The sequence below is a fragment of the Momordica charantia genome (genome assembly GCF_013281855.1).
Source record: "Momordica charantia cultivar OHB3-1 chromosome 9 unlocalized genomic scaffold, Mcharantia_2.0 BLBB01000009.1, whole genome shotgun sequence".
Taxonomy (NCBI): Eukaryota; Viridiplantae; Streptophyta; class Magnoliopsida; order Cucurbitales; family Cucurbitaceae; genus Momordica; species Momordica charantia.
In genome coordinates, this window is record NW_028275167.1 from 16244758 (window position 1) to 16257505 (window position 12748).

General features: G+C 35.6%; 1 long non-coding RNA gene across 2 annotated transcripts; it reads right to left on the minus strand.

Annotated features, from left to right (window-relative positions):
* Positions 1-4577: 4577 nt before the first annotated feature.
* Positions 4578-5873, minus strand: LOC111020118 (uncharacterized). 2 transcript variants are annotated; one of them, XR_002602621.2, is made up of 3 exons: positions 5727-5873; positions 5232-5325; positions 4578-4892 (listed from the first exon to the last, which is right to left on the minus strand). It is a non-coding gene; the product is annotated as an uncharacterized LOC111020118 (long non-coding RNA). The 2 variants fall into 2 exon arrangements; XR_002602622.2 differs by having other exon boundaries at positions 4578-4911.
* Positions 5874-12748: the final 6875 nt, after the last annotated feature.

The following is a 12748-nucleotide window of genomic DNA, read 5'->3' on the forward strand; positions in this document are numbered from 1 at the left end:
GTTTTGAAAATAAAAATGATTCTAAACACCTTCTTTTCTAAAACACAAAGCTTTTTGCAAAACCAAAGAATATGCACACTTCCATTTTGATTCAAAAAGGTTTTACATCAAAAGATCGTGGACCGGCTACTAGCTTCTAAGGTTTTCAACACACTAACATCGGTTTCAAACCACAGCCACTCATAAAAACTTGTTAGGTAGCAACCCGACATAAAATAATGCCTACAATGGTCTTCACGAAGTCATCTTAATATGTAGGCTACTACCCTCTAACATACTAACGCCACCCATTTAAACAAAATGAATGTCTACTCGCAAAAATGTAAGTGCATTTTCTTGCCGCTCATGTTCCTTACCACCCTTATTTTACTCTCACGTTTATTTTTCTCTTATTTCCCCCATTTTTATTTTCTTTTGATACTCTTTTTTTACTTGCTCTTTTTTCTTTTGAACTCTTTTTTCGTACTCTTTCTTTCAAAAAAAAAAATTTCTTGCATATGACTGTTTTTATTGCTTGCATTTTCTTTCTGACTCTTTTTCGAAATATAAAAAGCATTTTTTTAAAAAAAAAATAAAAAGACACAAACTTCCCTCCCCCCCCCCAAAAAAAAAAACTTAAGGGAAACCATGTCCTCACTGGGGAAAGAAATTTTGCGAGATGCAAAATTTTGGCACAAAAAGGACAAGGACTTCCAAAACAATGAAAAAGTTGAGGTTTCAAAACAAAAAGAAGCATAACACAGTTTTATAACCAAAACAAAAAAATGGAAAATAACTTATGACTTGATCATAAAACTAGGAAATCTAACCTATTAATGTCCTTAATCATCCTCATCGACATGACACAAAAACAAAGAACAAAGGAAAGCATTTCATTAAAAAGATGAACATGTTGATAGCTTAGAAAAGATGCATTATTGAAGAAGCTAAGAACAAGCTACAAGCTAGAACAAGGAAGCATGCAAGCTTCAACTTTCAATATACGCAAAAACACAACTTATATACATCCCAACAACTAACCTAAAACTAAAACTAAACTAAACTACCTAGCAGGCAAACTAAACTAAACAACCAAAAAAAACTAACCTAATATACAAGATCAAGATTAACATATATAGTATCAACGTAAAGAGAGAGAAATACTCCCCTATTCATCATCGGAAGACTCATCGTCGGTGGAATCGGTAGGACGACGAGAAGAAGATGGTAAGCCGGCCGCAAGCTCATCGGGGAAAGAAGGTGCTTCATCACCATATATCTTATTGAGGAACTCACATGTGGCATGTTGAGTAGCTAAAAGAAACTCGTACTTGTGTCTAACCTCGTCATATTGCTCCCTAGTCACCACTCTTCGTGTCTCGAGATCCGTGGCGGTAATGGGAGAATCTTCATGTCAAACAAGCAAATTTTTGTTTTCGTTGATTTATTATTGCATAGTTTTTCTTTATTAAGCTTTGACTTCAAGTTATATATTGTTGTCAAGTCTTTAGTACCAAGAGCATTAGGCTCAAGGTTTGCATCTTATCTTTCCTTGTTCATATCTTGTTAATTATTCTTGTAATATCATTTGGTATTTGTTTTCTACCATTTGATTCTTGTATTTGGTATCATCTATACCATTGATCCCTAGTAAAAAAATAAATAAATAAATAAATTATTTTGCATAAGTTGCTTGTAGGCTTGTGCTTGCTTGTTAAAAACATGATTCGCCACGAGCAATCAAACGAGCATCTCCAAGAGGGTACCCACACCAACATCTACCCTACCAAAAAGAGAGAAGCCGAGAGGTCAAGTAAGGAAGTGAAATGAGAATTATATTCTTGTTTTACTAACCTTGTCTTTTGTAGTTATGGAGCAACAAAGGAGGTCTCGTAAAACTCCAAGAGAATAAACAAGTCAACGATACGAGAATTATAATAATCATGTTTTTAATGTAGCTCGTCAAAGGAAGAAAGATCACCGCACTAGTGGCTACATTGGACATTCAACCCCTAAACTTCCAAATTTCCATGGAAGTACGAAGCCACAAGAATATATTCATTGGGAGGACCAAGTCGAGAGCATCTTTGCAAAACACCATTGGAGTGAAAGCACCAAGGTAAATCTTATTATCACTTGTTTTAAAGATTATGCTGTAACATGGTGGGATGCTTTGTTTTTTAGTAGGAAAAGGAATCGAGAAAGTCAAATCACCTCATGGAGAGAACTCAAGCCCCTAATGAGGAGATAATTTGTTCCTATGTCATTAGTCAAGTTGAAAAACTTGTGACAAAAGGACAAAAGTGTTGAAGCTTACTACGGTGAGATGTGCTCATTGTTTGAGGAACTTAACATCTATGAAGATGAGGAGTCCACCATGGATCAGTTCTATAATGGAGTCGATGGAGAAATCGCCAAGGTGATTGTGGAAAGAGAAGAATTTTGACCTTGTATTAGGTCGGAAGAAATGCTACACCTTGCCAAGAGGATTGAAAGAAGACATCAACAAGAATCTTCAAGGTATGTTAATCCTAAACTTAATGATCATGAAATTCCTACATTAGGAAAGATTAATTTGCCTACTTTAGTCCCAATAGTAGAAAATAAAGAGCATGGCATACTTTGTGGAACTATGTATGGTAACCTACTAATAGTGCTAGAAAAATATTGCATAACTTTATCTCTATTATTAAGGAAGAAAGTAAGATGTTTGAAAATGAAATGCTTTGTGATGATATGCATGTTGATCCTATTTCATTGGATTGCAAAGTATTACATGATTGTATGCCTATTGTTGAAAATGTAAGTGGTATACTTGAATAAGAAACACCTTGTGAATCCACACATGAAATTCTCATTCTCATGGATCACGAGTTGTTGCATGACATTTTATCTTTTTGAAAAAGAAGGTGGTGAAATATCTACTCTTGCACCATTAATACATGAAGAATCAATTGTTGATGTTTGTGAGTTGGTAAATATGAGAGAAAATGAAGAAGAGTTGAGACCGAAGAATGAAGAGAATAATAGTAAGATCATTTCTAATCGGCCTCACAAGTCAAATCTTAAGAGAGTGTTTAATATATATCCATTCTTTCAAGCTAACATTATTTTCCCAAGAACTTGTACCCTTCTAAGACTTTTTACAGGAAGTTTCAACTTTTCACATCAATCATGGTTGAGCAAAGACTCGTGACCAGCCAAGAGATGATATGATTATATTTTGCGAAAAGCCCTTGAACAAAATCAACCCAAGAGAAGAGCACCATTGCACGTTCAATATCCACAGCGCACGCACAAATGCCATCATCACCGCGCTAACCTCAGAAAAGCTCACCCTCCACGTGCATGCGATGATGATATGATCATATTTGGCAAAAAATCCTTGGAACAAAATCAACCCAAGAGAAGAGCACCATTGCACGTTCAATGTCCACAGCGCACGTGCAAATACCATCATCACTGCACTAACCTCACAAGAGCTCGCCCTCTACAAGCACGGCATCTCTCAATTTCCTATCTCCACGCACGCCAACACCTCGCACATGCATGCATGCAGCCAGCCTGCTCGCTCCAATCGCCCGCCCGCATGCTACCTCAGCCGCGCGCACCCTCCAACCGCTCAACGCCTACGCCAGCCCACGCCTTCCACTACTACCGCTCGCCCATGCCAACCACCCAACTGGATGCCCTACGTGCACCCCACCAGACGCCAACGTGCATCGCTGCATGCCCACCTGTCCGCGCGCCCACCAACCGCCTACCATGCCAGTGCCTGCACGCCCATGCCATGCTAACCTCATAAGAGGCCAGCACCTGCCCCAGCTCGCGCGCCCACCTTACCATCGCCAACGCCCCCGCCAGCACTCAACGATCAACGCCTTCATCCGTGCACCCGCCTGCCCTCGCCGCATCGGGGCCTTGCGCGTGCCGGCCCATGCCACCGACCCGCACGCTGCCTCCCCATTTTGGCTCCAATGTTGCAAGGTTGCCTTGCCGCCCACTTTTCAACATTTTAGGAAATTACCTATTCCTAAATTGTTTTAAAACAATTGTGAGATTTGTTTTAATTGGTTTTAGCAAGTATTTCAATTTTAGGAAATGTCTACTTACTTGATTAGCAAGTTAGCAATTTAACAGAAATATCTTCAATTAATTTGTTTTATTTTATTTTTAGTTTTAATTTAAGGGAAATGATGCTTGCGCCCCTCATGTTTTGAATCATCTTAGTTTTGAAATCAATAAAATTGTTGAGTGTTTTCTCAACCTTGTCGTGTGCAACCCCCCCCCCCCCCCAAATACCGAATCCCTTTATGTGGTTGAACATAGGTTTTCGTATTTTACCCTCGGAGCATGTTTGGTTGGTTGGTCACTAAACTCGTGGAGTGTTTCCGGCTTTGAGCATAGTGAGTATTCTGTCTGCTCAAGGTAATCAACTGCAAAGGTAATTCGTCTAACTCTTAGCTTTTCGAGTTCAAACCATCTATACGATTGGATTCCAGTGGCTTGTGGCTCGAATAGTCCAATACGCTCCGGTTGTCGCATATCAGAAGCACTTAAATTGAGTGCTTCTTCCAATGATGTTTACAAAAGAAAAGTCATCCCAAAGTCCCTCTAAGAAGGTAATGACATTTTAAGGAAACAAAACTTTTACACTCCACAAGGATTTAAAACCCAGAATGAATGTATTTGTCATTCACAACATCGTTTTTGTTCATGCAAATGGTAAATACCATTCCCACAATATAAGTGGTAATTTAGAAAGCAGTAACACCTCAAGATCCTTTTGAAGTTCAGCAGCGTCAGTGATAGGTGGGGGTCTTCCCAACTCTTTCAGCTCGTTGTAAACAGATACCCAATTCAGAAAAGCCCAATTCATAAAAGGTTGCAGGAATCACCTTGTCGTAGGATGGCTGAGACAAGTTCATTAATCTAAGATGGATAAATAAAGAGTGGGGTGACTATCATGAAACTTGTAATGTACACAGAACAAACCATCCAAAGAATGCAAAACGCATATATGGTTATTACACTCAACAACTACAAACAAAATTGAACTTCAAAGTAATAAATATATTCCCTTTTCCTAAGCTGATATTTGTAAACTGATTGATTTTTCAAATAAAGGTTTAATTCATATGGGAGGTACCAATATTAAGAGGGTAATACTGGTATAGTACTATTCATTCGTTTGATACCTTGTTGCATACCAACATAATGGTAATGAGAAACAAATTTCACGAGTATCTTACCAAAATATCAAGTGGATTTCTCATCAATATGAATGTGCCTTCCCTTCTTCACCAAATCACTTGCCAAACCAGGTACTTTTTGTTTAGCTATATGCTGTATGGACATTAAATGAAATTATATCAAAAGTTAGAAAAAGATGTGCAATTGGTTAAAAAGTATCAGTCAACTATAAAATCACCTAGTAAATTTAGCGAAAGATAAATACTTTATGACAAAAAATCCCCCAAATATTTCTATAGTTCAATATTTCAAATGTTTCCTATATATGAACTAATTAAATAGAAAATCACTCCAACGAAGAAACCTGATTCGGCGAAATGAAGAACGAGCAAGAAGATAGAGAATATTCCATTTCACATCAAAACAAAAGAGTAAATTGGAAAGCAATTTGAGCTAAATACAGTAATAGTGAAATCAGATATGGATTTAGGGATTCTTCGGCCATATTGAGAAGCATCGAAATAACTTATTAAAATGGAAGGAGGAGAACTTACGAATGAGAAAACGCAGAAGCTTCTTGTCAATGGCGGCAATGGAGAACTCCGAGAGTGGCCGGGTTGGGTGACGACGTTGGCGCTTCGAAAGAGAGGACGGGGAGAGAGTTCGAATGGGACAGAAAAAAAAAAGATCATGGATTTTAAAATGGGAGACAAAGTTTTAAAGTAATCTAATTTTAAAAATAAATTAAAAAATAATGTTAGCTTAAAAATAACTGGAAAATAAATATAATTTAAATTAATTAATTAAAAGTTAAGTTAGGTTTTCAAAATTATTAACAAAAATAGATTAGATCAAAATAAAAGTCAAAACTTGCCTACAGTGTCTGTAATTTCCCTGCAAACATGGCAGGTGACTAGGCGGAAGTCGCTTACAATGTACACGACTTTCACTTTTTTTTGTTTTTTTTAAGTCGACTCCAGCCTTTTTATTTATTTATTTTACTTTATTTTTATTTTAATCTTATATATTGTTATTTTAATAATATTGTGAACTTTAATAAAGATGTGATTACTTTTTTATTTTTTATTATATTTTAAATTTTGATTAAAATGTCATTTAAAGTCTGAAAGTTTAAAATTAGATTAAAACCAATTCGATGATTAAAATGTCATTTATATTATTGTGCTTCATCTTGATATGTTCTATAAAATAACATTTAATTTTAATATAAACTAAATCGAAAAAATTATTAAATTAATAAAAAAACATAAAAGTCAAGGTATAAAGAGACCATTTTTTAATTTGGGGTAGGGATAATTAGGGTTTTGTTTGTTTTATAATTATTTTGTTTTAAATTATAAAGATGCCCATCATTTTGTAGGCAATGCATGATCTATTTTCCAAATATGGAGAAAATTAAGATTATACAATTTAGTCGTTTTTTTAAATTCTGATTTTTGAAATAAAATTTAAAAAAAAACAAAAAAAGGTGGGAAGCGGCATTCAAAATAAAAAAAACGAACAAATGGAAGTGGCTTCCAAATTCAACATAATTAAAAACAAAAAACAAAAAACAAAGAGACTCCCAAATTTAAAAAAAAACAAAAAAAAAACAAATAGCTCGTCAGTAGAGACATGGCTACATGGAGCTATGTCAGGGAGAAGTCGTGGCCAATGGCTGCGACTTTGCATTAGTCGCGGGCAATGGCTGCGATTTACGATGCAATCGCAGCCCATGCCTGCGACTTTGGTCAAATCGCAGCACATCCCTGTGATGTATCTATCCTATTTTGGTAATTATTTGAAATCTACATTATTTTTGTCATTTATTTTTAAAAATAATCATTTAAAAAAAATCCCAATGTGGGACAAGAACAAGCATCAGGGGATTTTAACATCCCTTCTCCCTACACGGTTTATTTACAACCTAACAAAATTTTATAACACCCTCTAGTTTCTTTATTATTTTATTAAAAGACAAGTTTTAAAACTTTTTAAATTAAAAACAAATTTATACTTTTATAAATAATTTATCTCCAGACTCTTATATACAAAATTTGACCAGACTCTTAAAACAATATTGCCGGACAATTATTAAAATAATCGAGAAAGTCCACTTTTCCCGACTCTTTCTTGAAAGAGACGGAAGTTGTAATATTTAAAAAAAACAATTAAAAGAATAATACCAATGCTATTTTAGAATGGTCAGGAATATTATCTCCTAACTATTTCGAAAATAGTCGGGAATTGTAATATTTGAATAAAAATATTAAAAACAATAGTGTCCAACAATTTATTAAAATATTGGCGTAAGGTCCACTTATGACGACTTTTTCTAAAACTAGTCTGAACTGGTAATATAAAAAAAATTAAGAACAAAATTTGTCCGATTATATATTAAAATAGTCGGGAATATAAACCTGAGACTATTTAAAAAACTGTTGGGAATGGTAATATATAAAAACAAAATTTTACCCGACTATTAAGCAAAGCGTCGATAAGAGTAACTTCACTCGACTATTCTTAAAATAGTCGAGAGTTATATTATTTAAAAAAAGTAGGAAAGAACAATATAGTCTGAAGGGTTTAAAATAGAGTCAGGAAATTTATTCCTTTCCTGATTATTTTAGTCAATAGTCGGCAAATTCCCAACTATTATTCTTTAGTCAAGAAAAATATGTTTGTCCAGCGTCGAAAAAACTCATAATTTTTGTAGTGTCAGCGATCGATTGTGTGAATTTGCATCATCAAGGTAATCAAGCTTGAATGACGGCGTGAGGAAGATGAAGGATGACGGCAAAGGCAAAAGAGTCCGAGTAAGATGATGAACTTTAGGTTTTTTTAAAATATATCAAAAATAGGGGAAAAATAAAAGCAGGGCGTTGTTTTATTTAATTTTATTTAATTTGATTTACCTATAATGAAAAAATGATTATTGTATTAATATTATACTTGAAAATTCATAAAATCATCTTAGTTTGTTGTTGTTTGGTGTGTCCATGAGTCTCACTAGTCATTAGTCCAATTCACTCTTAGAACTAAATATGTTTTCATTTACATATTTTAATTTTGGGTAAAATACACTTTTGGTCCTTGAGTTTGAGTTTAGGTTTCTATTTAGTCCCTAAGTTTCAAAAAGCAACGTATGTTGACGTGGCACCGGTGAGTTGGCAAGTTTTAGATGATTAGACAATATTTATTATTTTTATGTTATTTTTATTTTACAAATGAAAGAGGTGGTCAAAATGGAGATAATAAAATAGTTAGACGCTGGGGTGATCTACTCCCTTTCAGATAGTAGCTGGGTTAGCCCGGTTCAAGGCGTTCTCAAGAAGGGTGGTATGATGTTGATTACTAACGATGACAATGAGTTGTTCCCGACAAGGACAGTGACTGGTTGGAGAGTGTGTATGGACTACCGTCGCCTAAATAAGTTAAATCGAAAAAACCATTTTCCACTTCCCTTTATTGACCAAATGCTTGATCGTCTTGTAATGAAGAAGTGTTATTGCTTTCTAGACAGGTATTATGGTTACAACTAGATTATAATAGCTCCGGAGGACCAAGAAAATACCACTTTCACGTGTCCCTACGGGACATTTGCGTTCCAGAAAATGTCGTTCTGTCTTTGTAACGCTCCCGCCACCTTCTAGAGATGCATGACCGCTATTTTTTCTGACATGGTAGAAAGCACGGTAGAGATATTCATGGATGATTTTTCCATGTGTGGTGAATCGTTTGATGTCTGCTTAGAGAATTTAGAGAATGAAAAAGGTGTGAAGAGACTAACCTTGTTCTTAATTGGGAGAAGAATCATTTTATCGTACGTGAAGGTAAAGTCCTAGGTCATAGAATTTCAAGAAAATGAATTGAGATCGATAGGGCTAAAATAGACTTGATTGCCAAACTACCCCCTCCCACTACTATAAAAGGTGTTAGAAGTTTCTTAGGATACACGGGTTTCTACCGCCATTTTATAAAAGATTGTTCGAAAATTTCTAAACCTTTGTGTCAGTTGTTGGAAGTGGATCGACCCTTTGATTTTGATGAAAATTATTTGAAAGCTTTTGAGACACTTAAGGATGCACTTAGCTCAGCACCCATCATAATTGAACCAGATTGGAACTTACCATATTAGCTAATGTGTTATGCAAGTGACTTTGCTGTAGGTACGATGTTGGGTCAGCGAAAAGGTAAAATTCTTCATCCTATTTATAATGCAAGTAAGACCTTGAATAGTAGTAAGTTAAACTATACTGTGACTGAGAAAAAACTTTTGGCTGTTGTTTTCACATTTGATAAATTTCATTCGTATTTGATTGGGACAAAGATGATAGTTTTTACAGATCACTCTGCATTAAAATACTTATTTGCTAAAAAAGAAGCTAAGCCTAGGTTAATTAGATGGATATTATTGCTACAAAAGTTTGATTGAGAGATAAAAAAATAGAAAAGGAACAGAAAACCAAGTAGCAGATCATTTATCTAGACTAGAGTCTTCTTTGCAACATGATATTTGTGAGATTAGAGAGCATTTTGTGGATGAGGATCTGTTAGCTATTTCTGAAATCCGTTGGTATGTTGATAATGCGAACTATCTGGTTAGCAATATAATTTCTAATGATTTCAATAAGCACCAGATAAAGATGTTCTTTCATAATGTTAGGTTTTATAGATGGGATGAACCTTTCTTGTTTAAGGTGGGACTTGACAATATTCTTTGCATGTGTGTTGCTGAGCATGAACAGAAGGAGATTTTGGAGGTGCACCACAAATCACCATATGGTGGACATTTCGTGGACGTAAAACTGCGGCGAAGGTCCTCCAGAGTGGTTTCTTTTGGCCATCCCTATTTCAAGATGCTCACATATTCGCTCACAGTTGTGACCGCTTTCAAAGATCAAGTAACTTGACACGGAAACATGAGATGCCCTTAAACCCAATATTGGAAGTAGAGTTGTTCGATGTTTGGGGCATCGACTTCATGGGTCTGTTTCTACCTTGATTCGATAAGAATTACATTCTCTTGGCTGTTGACTATGTTTCAAAATGGGTTGAGGCTCTGGCCATCCCGACTAATGATGCCAAGGTAATTTCTCTCTTCTTGCAAAAGTTCATTTTCACTAGATATGGTACACTTAGATGCTTGATTAGTGACGAGGACGCGCACTTCTTAAATAGAGCAGTAAGTAATTTGTTAAAAAAGTATAACATTCATCATAAGATTGCTACTGCATATCACCGTCAAACTAATGGATTAGTGAAAGTATCCAATAGGGTAATAAAGTCAATTTTAGACAAGTCTGTGAATGTGAATAGGAAGGACTGGGCTATTAAACTTGATGATGCTTTGTGGGATAGAACTGCTTATAAAACTCCATTAGGCATGTCCCTTTATCGCATTGTTTTTGGTAAAGTATGTCATCTTCTGTTAGAATAAGAACATAGAGAATTTTGGGCTACGCAGAAACTAAATTTTGATTATGTTGCTGCAGGTGAAGCAAGATTGCTACAGTTACATGAGTTGGATGAGTTTCGTCAGTTTTCTTATGAGAATGCTAAAATGTATAAAGAACAAACCAAAAAGTGGCATGATAAGAAAATAATGGATAAAAATTTGGAACCTGGAGACTCAGTTTTGTTGTTCAATTCTAGATTAACGTTGTTTCCAAGTAAGCTTAAGTCTAGATGGAGTTGTGGATTTAAGTGATTCGAAATGTAATGTTTTTAAAGTAAACGGACATCGAGTCAAGAAATACTTTGGTGAGCATATTGACAGAGGCAAAACCTTTGTACTACTGAAAGATCCATGAAAAAACAGTGAGAACAGTCCCTCTGTCGGTGTTGAGGGCGGTTTTTATGTAAAATATTTTTTTATCTTCTTTTTGCAAAATTTTTACATTTTTTTCAGGCTTTTTTTGTGTAGATTTCAAATCTAATTTTTGTTTTTGCAATTCAATTTTGCAGGATCAAGATCTGACCCACGTCAAAATTGCACCAGCCACAATTTAAGAGAAAAAATTGATTTTCGAATTTGGAGCATGGTTTTCGTGGGCTTTATTTGGGTTATGTTTAAATGGGCTTTGGGTTATTTTTAAATCAAAAAGAGTCCCAACACTAAACCCTATTCTGTTTTTAATATGTTTTAAAACATAAAACAAAAAGCCCTAAGTTTTCAAAACCCCTTCATTGGCGATTTCCGCTCCAAATCTCTCACTTTTGTTTTCAAATTATCTCTCAATAAATCTTCAAGAATCCCCAAGTCTCTCACACCCCTCTCTTTTTGGGTACACTAAGGGTTTGAAAAAGGAATTTTTGTGTTGATCGTGAAGCAAGAGATCAAGAACCATGGAAGGCTCTTCCTCCTTCAAGCCATGCGACAAAGAGAAGTGGAAGAAGAAGATGTTGTTGCTGCCGCCAACTAAACTGGATATGATTCCTCTTGAACCTCCTAAAATTTATCATGAAAAGCTAGGTTTTTATCCTAGGGAACAAAGGAAAAAATTTGAGGAGACTTTAAGAATGAACCCTAGAAAGAACCTAACCCTAGGTGGTGCAAATGCTGAAAAAATCAATGTAGAATTGCATGATGCTACGGTTAATAAATCCTTGGAAAAGAAATTAGAAGAAATTAGAGGAATTTGGTGAGGTCTATCTTCAAAAAATCAATCCTGGGATGAAAAAGGTGCTGCTTTTGAAGAGAGAATTGATCGACTTAATGAGAGAGCGGATACGGTAAATAAAAAGAAAGAAATTAGGGATAAAAAGAATGAGGGCATTTGTGCTAAGATTGTGGAACTAAATGTAAAATGGCAAGAATTTATGGAAAACTCGAGGAGAATGAGTGAGGAAATTCAACTTGAATTAAACAGTATGAGTATCCCCCGTAGGTTGAATTCTTCTCAAGATAACCCCGTTTACGAATCTGTAGAAGTGTATATCCCACCCCCTATTTTTGCTACTATTGCTATGAATGTTGAAGGTTAAGAACAAGTTAGTGGAGACTCTGAGCACAACATGGAGCCCTTGGAGCATTCAAATTCAGCCACGGTAGAAATTCACTGCCAAATTGCGTCTGGCGCAATTTTGGAGGATACTCCACTAGCCACTCTACAAGGTATTTTGTCTCCCTCTTTTCCAGATCCTATTTTGACTAAAAAGTCTTTAGGTTTTGATGATTTAGAATGGGAACGAACAACATCAAAAATTACTGAAATTTTGATGGCATTGAATGAGGATCTTGGAGAATTACCCCAAGAAGTGCATGGAGATGAGTATGAGGAGGAAAAAGAAAATGATGATATATCTCAATATGAAGTAAGAATAGTAAGAATACAAACTCCGATGCATGAATCACAGCAAGATGATGAGGAGTCCTCTGCATAAGAGCGAGAAGGAGCATTCGGTCCTGTGGATGTCCCTAATGAGGCCATGGAAGAATCATCTTCATTTTCCTCACAAGGTAAGACCCCTTCTTTGTCGAGTTTGAATGTTTCTGACCCGAACTTCGTTGCTACTGTAGAGATCTCATTGAAGGAGGTGTGCTTGACCAAAGTGGTGAAGAAAACACGAAAAA